Source organism: Tiliqua scincoides, chromosome 15 (assembly GCF_035046505.1).
Source record: "Tiliqua scincoides isolate rTilSci1 chromosome 15, rTilSci1.hap2, whole genome shotgun sequence".
In the NCBI taxonomy this organism is placed as follows: Eukaryota; Metazoa; Chordata; class Lepidosauria; order Squamata; family Scincidae; genus Tiliqua; species Tiliqua scincoides.
In genome coordinates, this window is record NC_089835.1 from 3775212 (window position 1) to 3782711 (window position 7500).

The following is a 7500-nucleotide window of genomic DNA, read 5'->3' on the forward strand; positions in this document are numbered from 1 at the left end:
AGAAAAAGAGAACTAATTTACATTTAGAATGGGAATACATTTACATAAATGAATATATCAGAGATGGAACTTTTATGGATGAATGAAGGTCTCATGATAGACTCAAGGATAGACTCAAGTACAGCAACTGTTACCCTGCACATGCCCGATCTCATCTGATCTCTGAAGCTAAGCAGGCTCAGGCCTGGTTAGTACTTGGATGGGAGACTGCCTGGGAATACCGGGTGCTGTAGGCTTATAACATAGTGAGACTGAAGGTTGCCAACCAGGCATTCCAGATTTTCAGGGATGGAGACCACCTCAACCTGGAGGGGCAGCTGTAAAAGAACTCTATACACCACAAAACCTCTGCTAAGTAGTTAATTACACCCTCGGGGCTTAACCAGAACAATAAAAAAATGTGGGTTTCCTTGTTTCCCCTCTGCAGAAGTGGTATCATTGAAGTCCTGATGGTAGCTTCATAAGCAAGAGGATCTAGGATGTCCCAGAGGGGGTGGGATTAACCCTTCCCATGAAATATACTACTGTTCATTAAAAGAGTGTCCAAGACTTTTTTTATTTACAGAAATCTGAGTGTATCCTTCACACCCAACAATCACATTTTCTCGCCCCAAAGACCTTCCTCCAAGGACCCGCCACCACCAAAAGGCTGGAATTCAAGCAGAATCGATTACGCAAATGACCATATTGAGAGCCAGCCCATGAAAAGATTCAAGGAAGGGCTTAACATGTGGAATTGGGGCTACTTGAGAGATGAAAGCTCTTCCATGGAGCTGTGATGAGCCAACAAGGACCTGGAAGGAAGAGGTGGAGGTAGTTTATGTCTGAGAGGACCACAGTGTGAACTGGGGGTTTCTTCTAAGGGAAAAAAAAACTTGGCCAGATCCCAGCATCATCAAAACAGATTCTGATTCCAGTTCAAAGCCGCCGAGAGATTTTCGGGTTGATTTCACTGGGAAAAAACTCCCTGAACTGGTTTCGAATTGGGATCTGGTGGGGCTCCCTGTGGAGGAAAGATGGGAAAAGGTACGGAGAGGCAGCCTTCCTCAGAGATCAAATTGCCAGAACAGCTAGGATGGTGTAGTGGTTTGGGAGTTAAGCTTAGACCTGGAAGATCCAGGTTCAAGTCCTGAGTGATCTTGGTTGAGTCTCTCTCTCTCTCTCTCTCTCTCTCTCTCTCTCGCCTACTGTCGTACACTTGGTCTCACTCCCAGGGTTTTGGGTGCTCAGAGTTGTTGGTTCTGAACCCTAGAGCCCTCAAAGATCCCTGTTCGGTAGTACTGCCACCACCCTGTAAGAGCCAGTGTCTCAGTCCAGGGACACCGAGACTCTCTAGGCTTAACTATATCCCTTGTAGGCACTGAGCACTTCCTTTACTTAAAGTCTCCGTCCTCAAGTTACTAGTCCACAATGAAGATTTTTGGTAGCTTGCTGAACGGCTAGGCAGGATTCTGAACCTTTGTCCCCAACAGACAATGAACCAACATGGTAAAAGGATTTTTTACTTTATTAAGTACATAGGGTTACAAAAAGTTACAAAAGGCAGCAAATGCTAGAGGCATAAAAACTTCTAGGAAACGTATCAGCATAAAACAACAAAGCTAACTGGCTAACTCTATTATTCTCTGACTCTCACCTGGGTCAGCTTCTTTTGTAGATCCTCAGGTCAGTTACCTAAGGTCCTGGCGGGGCAGGATGTGCACCCACCACCTATCTCACCAAGAGACAAAGACCAAAGACCCTGTCCTCCGGAAGTGGGGGCTGGAAGCTCGCCCTCTCAGCTCTTCCCTCCCCCTTGGAGATCTACAGCTGCATTCCATCCTTGATGGGCGTCTTTCTGGCTGCCTAGGTGCTACATAATCACCTTCCATTGAGTTGTAAATTCTTAGCAGCTAGGACTGCAAGCCCCTTGCAAGCCCCTTCTGTGTTACTGGGTTACTTTGGTTCAGGCTTTACATGTTACTAGGCCTAAACTGTACATATTCATGACATCTACCTCACAGGGTTGTGGTGAGGCCAAAAGGAGGGAGGAACCATGTACAACACCCTGAGCTCCTTGGAGGAAGGGAGGGATAGAAAAGTGAAAGATCAATGAGATAAATAAAAATAACTTGGCCCAGAGCAAGGTCATGTGTGACTTGAAATCCCTGAACGTTGGGATTGCAGGTTAAAGTGTTCTTCCTTCTGGAGCCCTGAAAATCAGTTGCAGGCCTGTTCCGGGCTACCAGGCCGTTTCGACACGCCATTGAACATGTAATTAATTCAGCGTGCTCGATCCAGCGTTCCCGTGCGGAGCTCTGCTACAACAGGAAGCAGCCACTTAGACGGGGATGACAGCTTTGGGGTGGCCGTGAAATTTCCAGCTACTGGGGTGACATTGAGGAAAGCGTCTTCCCCGCTGGGGGCTTGGAGCCTCCCGGAAGCGTCAGGAAGGTGACGGATTTGGAGATGCTGTCTCAAGGGCCCCCAAGGACTTGTTGCGGTTGTTCTGTCCCTGAAGCTGGGGGCACACTTGCGACATGCGGAGTCGTGAGGATTTAGAGAGGTGTTGAGTCAGAATTGCAGAGGCTTTCTTCCAAAGGGTGATCGCTTGTCCCAGAGATCGGGATCGGAGGGAAGGATGACAGGGAAGGGGCTCCCCAGAGTTGCACAGCTTCTGTTGCTGGGCCTGGTTCCAAAACGGTTCCTGGGATCTCTTTTCTTTCCCAGCGCCGGGCTCGAGAAGAGAGTCCCTGCTTTGCAATCTCCTTCCGAGAATCGCGCATGGGCTGTTCTTGGCCGGGCCTTGGGAGACGTCACTGCTTGTCCAAGCCACGCAGGCCTCCTTGGCCTGAACCCAGGGGCCTGTCAGTTTCACTGCTGCCGCTGGAGGCTGTCAGGAGAGGAGAGAAAGGCCATCCCTAAATCAAGCCGGTAAAGAAAACATCTGTTTCCAGCAGGCAAGACAAAAATGCCAACTGCAGTGTGATAACCGGTGGCGTGAGCTGAATGGAGGGGGCGTGGGTGAAGGGTGCCCCCGGCAGATGAGACCGAAGTCCTCTTGTACTCATTCCCCCAAGAAATACGCTCCCATCACGACACACATTGTTGTGATAAAACCTTCCCTCTCTGCTTGATCACCAGAAACAGGTGCTCAGACGAATGGTTTCATTTCACGCTGAACCTCAAGGTGAGATCCGGCTGGACTGCTCCATTATTTCTTACTTACAATTCCTTAGGAGAAAGCCCAGTACTCATTTAGATGAGCAAATCAAAAATTCAATTAGCCAAAATCAGCAAATCAAAATCAGACGCACACAGTTTGTCCAGCAACAGTCTCTCGTTTCTAGTCCTGTCTTGGCGAGGGGCTGTTCAGGCCCTCGAGGAGATCACACAGGTCCCAATCCTGCACAAAAGTGAGTTTTATCTGTTGCATTCACATGGCCTTTCTCACCCTGAGGCCTCCCGGGCCTGGCTCTTATTATGGCGATATGCAACAGGAGTCAGCGAATTCACCAGATAGGGGTTAACACAACGTTCAGCTTTTCAACACTCAGTGCCACCAGACTGGATCCATTGTGTGCTCCCTGAGGCATTCGGTGGGCCACTGTGATATACAGGAAACTGGACTAGATGGGCCTTTGGCCTGATCCAGCAGGATCCTTGGAACTCCTTGCCACAGGATGTGGTGATGGCGTCTGGCCTGGATGCCTTTAAAAGGGGATTGGACAAGTTTCTGGAGGAAAAGTCCATTACGGGTTACAAGCCATGATGTGTATGTGCAACCTCTTGAATTTAGAAATGGGCTATGTCAGAATGCCAGATTCAGGGGAGGGCACCAGCATGAGGTCTCTTGTGATCTGGTGTGCTCCCTGGGGCATTTGGTGGGCTGCTGTGAGATACAGGAAGCTGGACTAGATGGGCCTGTGGCCTGATCCAGTGGGGCTGTTCTTAAACTACAATTCCCAGGAGGCCTTGCAGGTCTTCTTGCTATCTGGCGTGCTCCCTGGGGCATTTGGTGGGCCGCTGTGAGATACAGGAAACTGGACTAGATGGGCCTATGGCCTGATCCAGTGGGGCTGTTCTTATGTTCTTACCCTTTTTATGTGCAACTGACAAGGGAGGGCACCAGGATGCAGGTCTCTTGTGGTCTTGGGTGCTCCCTGGGGCATCTGGTGGGCCACTGTGAGATACAGGAAGCTGGACTAGATGGGCCCTTGACCTGATCCAGCAGGACTCTTCCTATGTTCTTATCACTAACATTTAGTTAGCGATGACCAAGAAACACATGAAATCAATGGGATTTCATTAACTAAATGCCCCAAAAAACTTAGGATACAGTCTAGAGCACTGGTTCCCAAACTGTGGGTTTGTGAGACCCACTGACAGGGTAGTAGCTAGAGGGGAGGCCAAAGTAGGCATTGCCCACCCTGAGTTTGCCCACCCTTGCTTTTATGGGTCTTTGATGTTTCTCCATGCTGATCCTATAATTTTGCACACCAGTATATATACCCAGCATTATTGCCCACCCTGAGAAAAATGGTTGCCTACCCACCTCTAGAATCCTGACTACAGGCCTGCCCACTGGTGGGTCGTGACTTGATCTTTGGTGGGTCTCCAAAGGGTGATGGAAAGATCAGATAATTAATTGCCTGAAGCCCTGAGACTATTCAAAAGTCAGATACTGTAGCTGCTAATTCTGCTGCAAAGAGTTCAGCTCCTGCAGTTTGCAAGATAGCTGCTAACTGCCCTGCAAAGGAGCGGAGCTTCTGTCGTTTGCAAGCAGGTGTAAACAGAGGGTGATAAATGTCTGAGGGTCTTTTTTCTGGTTATTATTACTTATAAATAAAAAATTATCTCTTTCTAGATCTCCTTTTTTAACGTCTGGTAAATCTAGACGGAAACCATGGTTCCACATGCGCTGCCTCCGACGAATTCTCGGCATCACCTGGCAGGACAAAGTTCCTAACAACACAGTCCTGGGACGTGCTGGAATCCCTAGCATGTATGGACTGCTGAAACAGAGACGCTTGCGTTGGCTCAGTCATGTCGTGAGAATGGATGATGGGCGGATCCCAAAGGATCTCCTCTATGGAGAACTCAGAAAGCGCCCTACAGGTAGACCACAGCTGCAATACAAGGACATCTGCAAGAGGGATCTGAAGGCCTTAGGGATGGACCTCAACAAGTGGGAAACCCTGGCCTCTGAGAGGCCCGCTTGGAGGCAGGCTGTGCAGCATGGCCTTTCCCAGTTTGAAGAGACACTTGGCCAACAGTCTGAGGCTAAGAGGCAAAGAAGGAAGGCCCATAGCCAGGGAGACAGACCAGGGACACACTACACTTGCTCCCGGTGTGGAAGGGATTGTCACTCCCGAATTGGCCTTTTCAGCCACACTAGACGCTGCTCCAGAACCACCTTTCAGAGCGCGATACCAGAGTCTTTCGAGACTGAAGGTTGCCAATACTAAACCTAGGTAGGTCCCAAGAAAGTGTCCTTTTAAAAAGTAGGTCCTGGTTGCAAAAAGTTTGGGAACCACTGATCTAGAGTCTTTCCTGCCCTGTTTTTCTAGTTTGTAAGAGACCTTCATCTGGAAGCTACGGGTGGGTCACTATTGGAAGTGGGATGCCTGGTTAGACAGCGTGGGGGTCTGATCCTGCAGGAAGCTTCTTATATTTTCCAATAGTCAAATCTCTTCCACAACAAGAGATGCTGCAATTGTATCTCGAGTGCTGATATAAACTGAGGTGGGAAGGAAAGTCTCATTTTGCTTAAGGGCTTGACCCACAGAAGACTACGGGACATAAGAACATAAGAGCAGCCCCACTGGATCAGGCCATAGGCCCATCTAGTCCAGCTTCCTGCATCTCACAGTGGCCCACCAAATGCCCCAGGGAGCACACCAGATAACAAGAGACCTCATCCTGGTGCCCTCCCTTGCATCTGGCCTTCTGACATAGCCCATTTCTAAAATCAGGAGGTTGCACATACACATCATGGCTTGTAACCTATAATGGATTTTTCCTCCAGAAACTTGTCCAATCCCCTTTAAAAGGCATCCAGGCCAGACGCCATCACCACCTCCTGTGGCAAGGAGTTCCACAGACCAACCACACACTGAGTAAATAAATAATTTCTTTTGTCTGTCCTAACTCTCCCAACACTCAATTTTAGTGGATGTCTCCTGGTTCTGGTGTTATGTGAGAGGGTAAAGAGCATCTCTCTATCCACTCTGTCCATCCCCTGCATAATTTTGTATGTCTCAATCATGGCACTGAGCTGCCCTTTTACTGCACCATCCATGGGCTTGCTAGAGCATCTCTCTATCCAACTTCACCTCTTTTTCTGTGTGTGCAAATTACGACAGTGTCCCCGCCACACAAACAAAGATCACACAACCCAAACCCAGAATTTATTATTTATTTAAAAGATTTCGATCCCACCTTTCCCGTGCTGAGGCAAATGTCCAAGGCAAATGCCCAAAATGATGATGATGGTGTCGATGAAGATTAATTACTACAGTATTTCTGTACTGCTTTTCTCACCGGTTCTCAGGGGGCGTTTGACAGATCCAAGGCTGTAAACGGGCTGCCACCAGTCTCCATTTTAACAAGTGGAGTTTTTCCGATTAGTGTTCTATGAGAAACTTAATAAATCTTAGTCTCCAAAACACCATGTCATTTCAGCAATAGCCGGGGTGGGGTGGGGGGAATAGGGACATCTTTCCCGATCTTTATAGTTTGCAGGAGACACTGATTTTCTCAAGGCAGAGAACTGGGTGACCTTGGAACAGAAAGTAAAACTCATTTTATTCTCAACACAGACACACACAGACACACACCCTGGTTGGGGCCATCGCCTTTTATTCTTCTTCTGTCTCTCCTCCGTCTCACAAGCTGTGTGGCGACATCCAGATGTTTCCTTGCAAGGCAATCATGTCGAGTCATGTCAGGAATCTTGTCTTAAACCAGCTCCAGATGAGCCCGTTTCCAAATTAAACCTCCAAGCCCTGTCATTCAATGGGCCCGTGCCAGCCCTTGGGGGGGGCTGACGGGGGTCTTCCCAGACTTGTGCTCCTGCCAGCCTCGTCTAGGGCAGCCGTCCCAATTGCATCTGCAGAAAAGCAAGTCGTCTCAAAGCCGAGCGCCTGGGGTTTTAATTTGACCTACATTACTTTTTTAATTAATTGCTGGGGAGGAGGAACCTCCCTGTGAAATAAGAGCGACTCTGAGCATGTGCAGAGTGCCATCCTTCGCAAGATACAGGGGACAGGAAAGTTAAACCCACATTTCAGGTCTTCCAGGACAAGATTGAGCCAGGGTGGTGTAGTGGAGGCGGACTTAGACCTGGAAGGTCCAGGTTGAAAAACCCCCTCCGCCATGAAGCTTCCTGGGTGACCTTGGGCCAGTCACTTGCTCTCAGCCTCACCTACCTCACAGGGTTGTTGTGAGGATAAAAGGAGGGGAGCAGCTGTGTACACTGCCCTGAGCTCTTTGGTGGAAGGGTGGTATAAAAACATGAAA

General features: G+C 48.8%; 1 pseudogene; it reads left to right on the forward strand.

Moving 5' to 3' along the window:
* The first annotated feature begins 116 nt into the window (after positions 1–116).
* Positions 117–236, forward strand: LOC136635338 (5S ribosomal RNA; annotated as a pseudogene).
* The last annotated feature ends 7264 nt before the right edge of the window (positions 237–7500 follow it).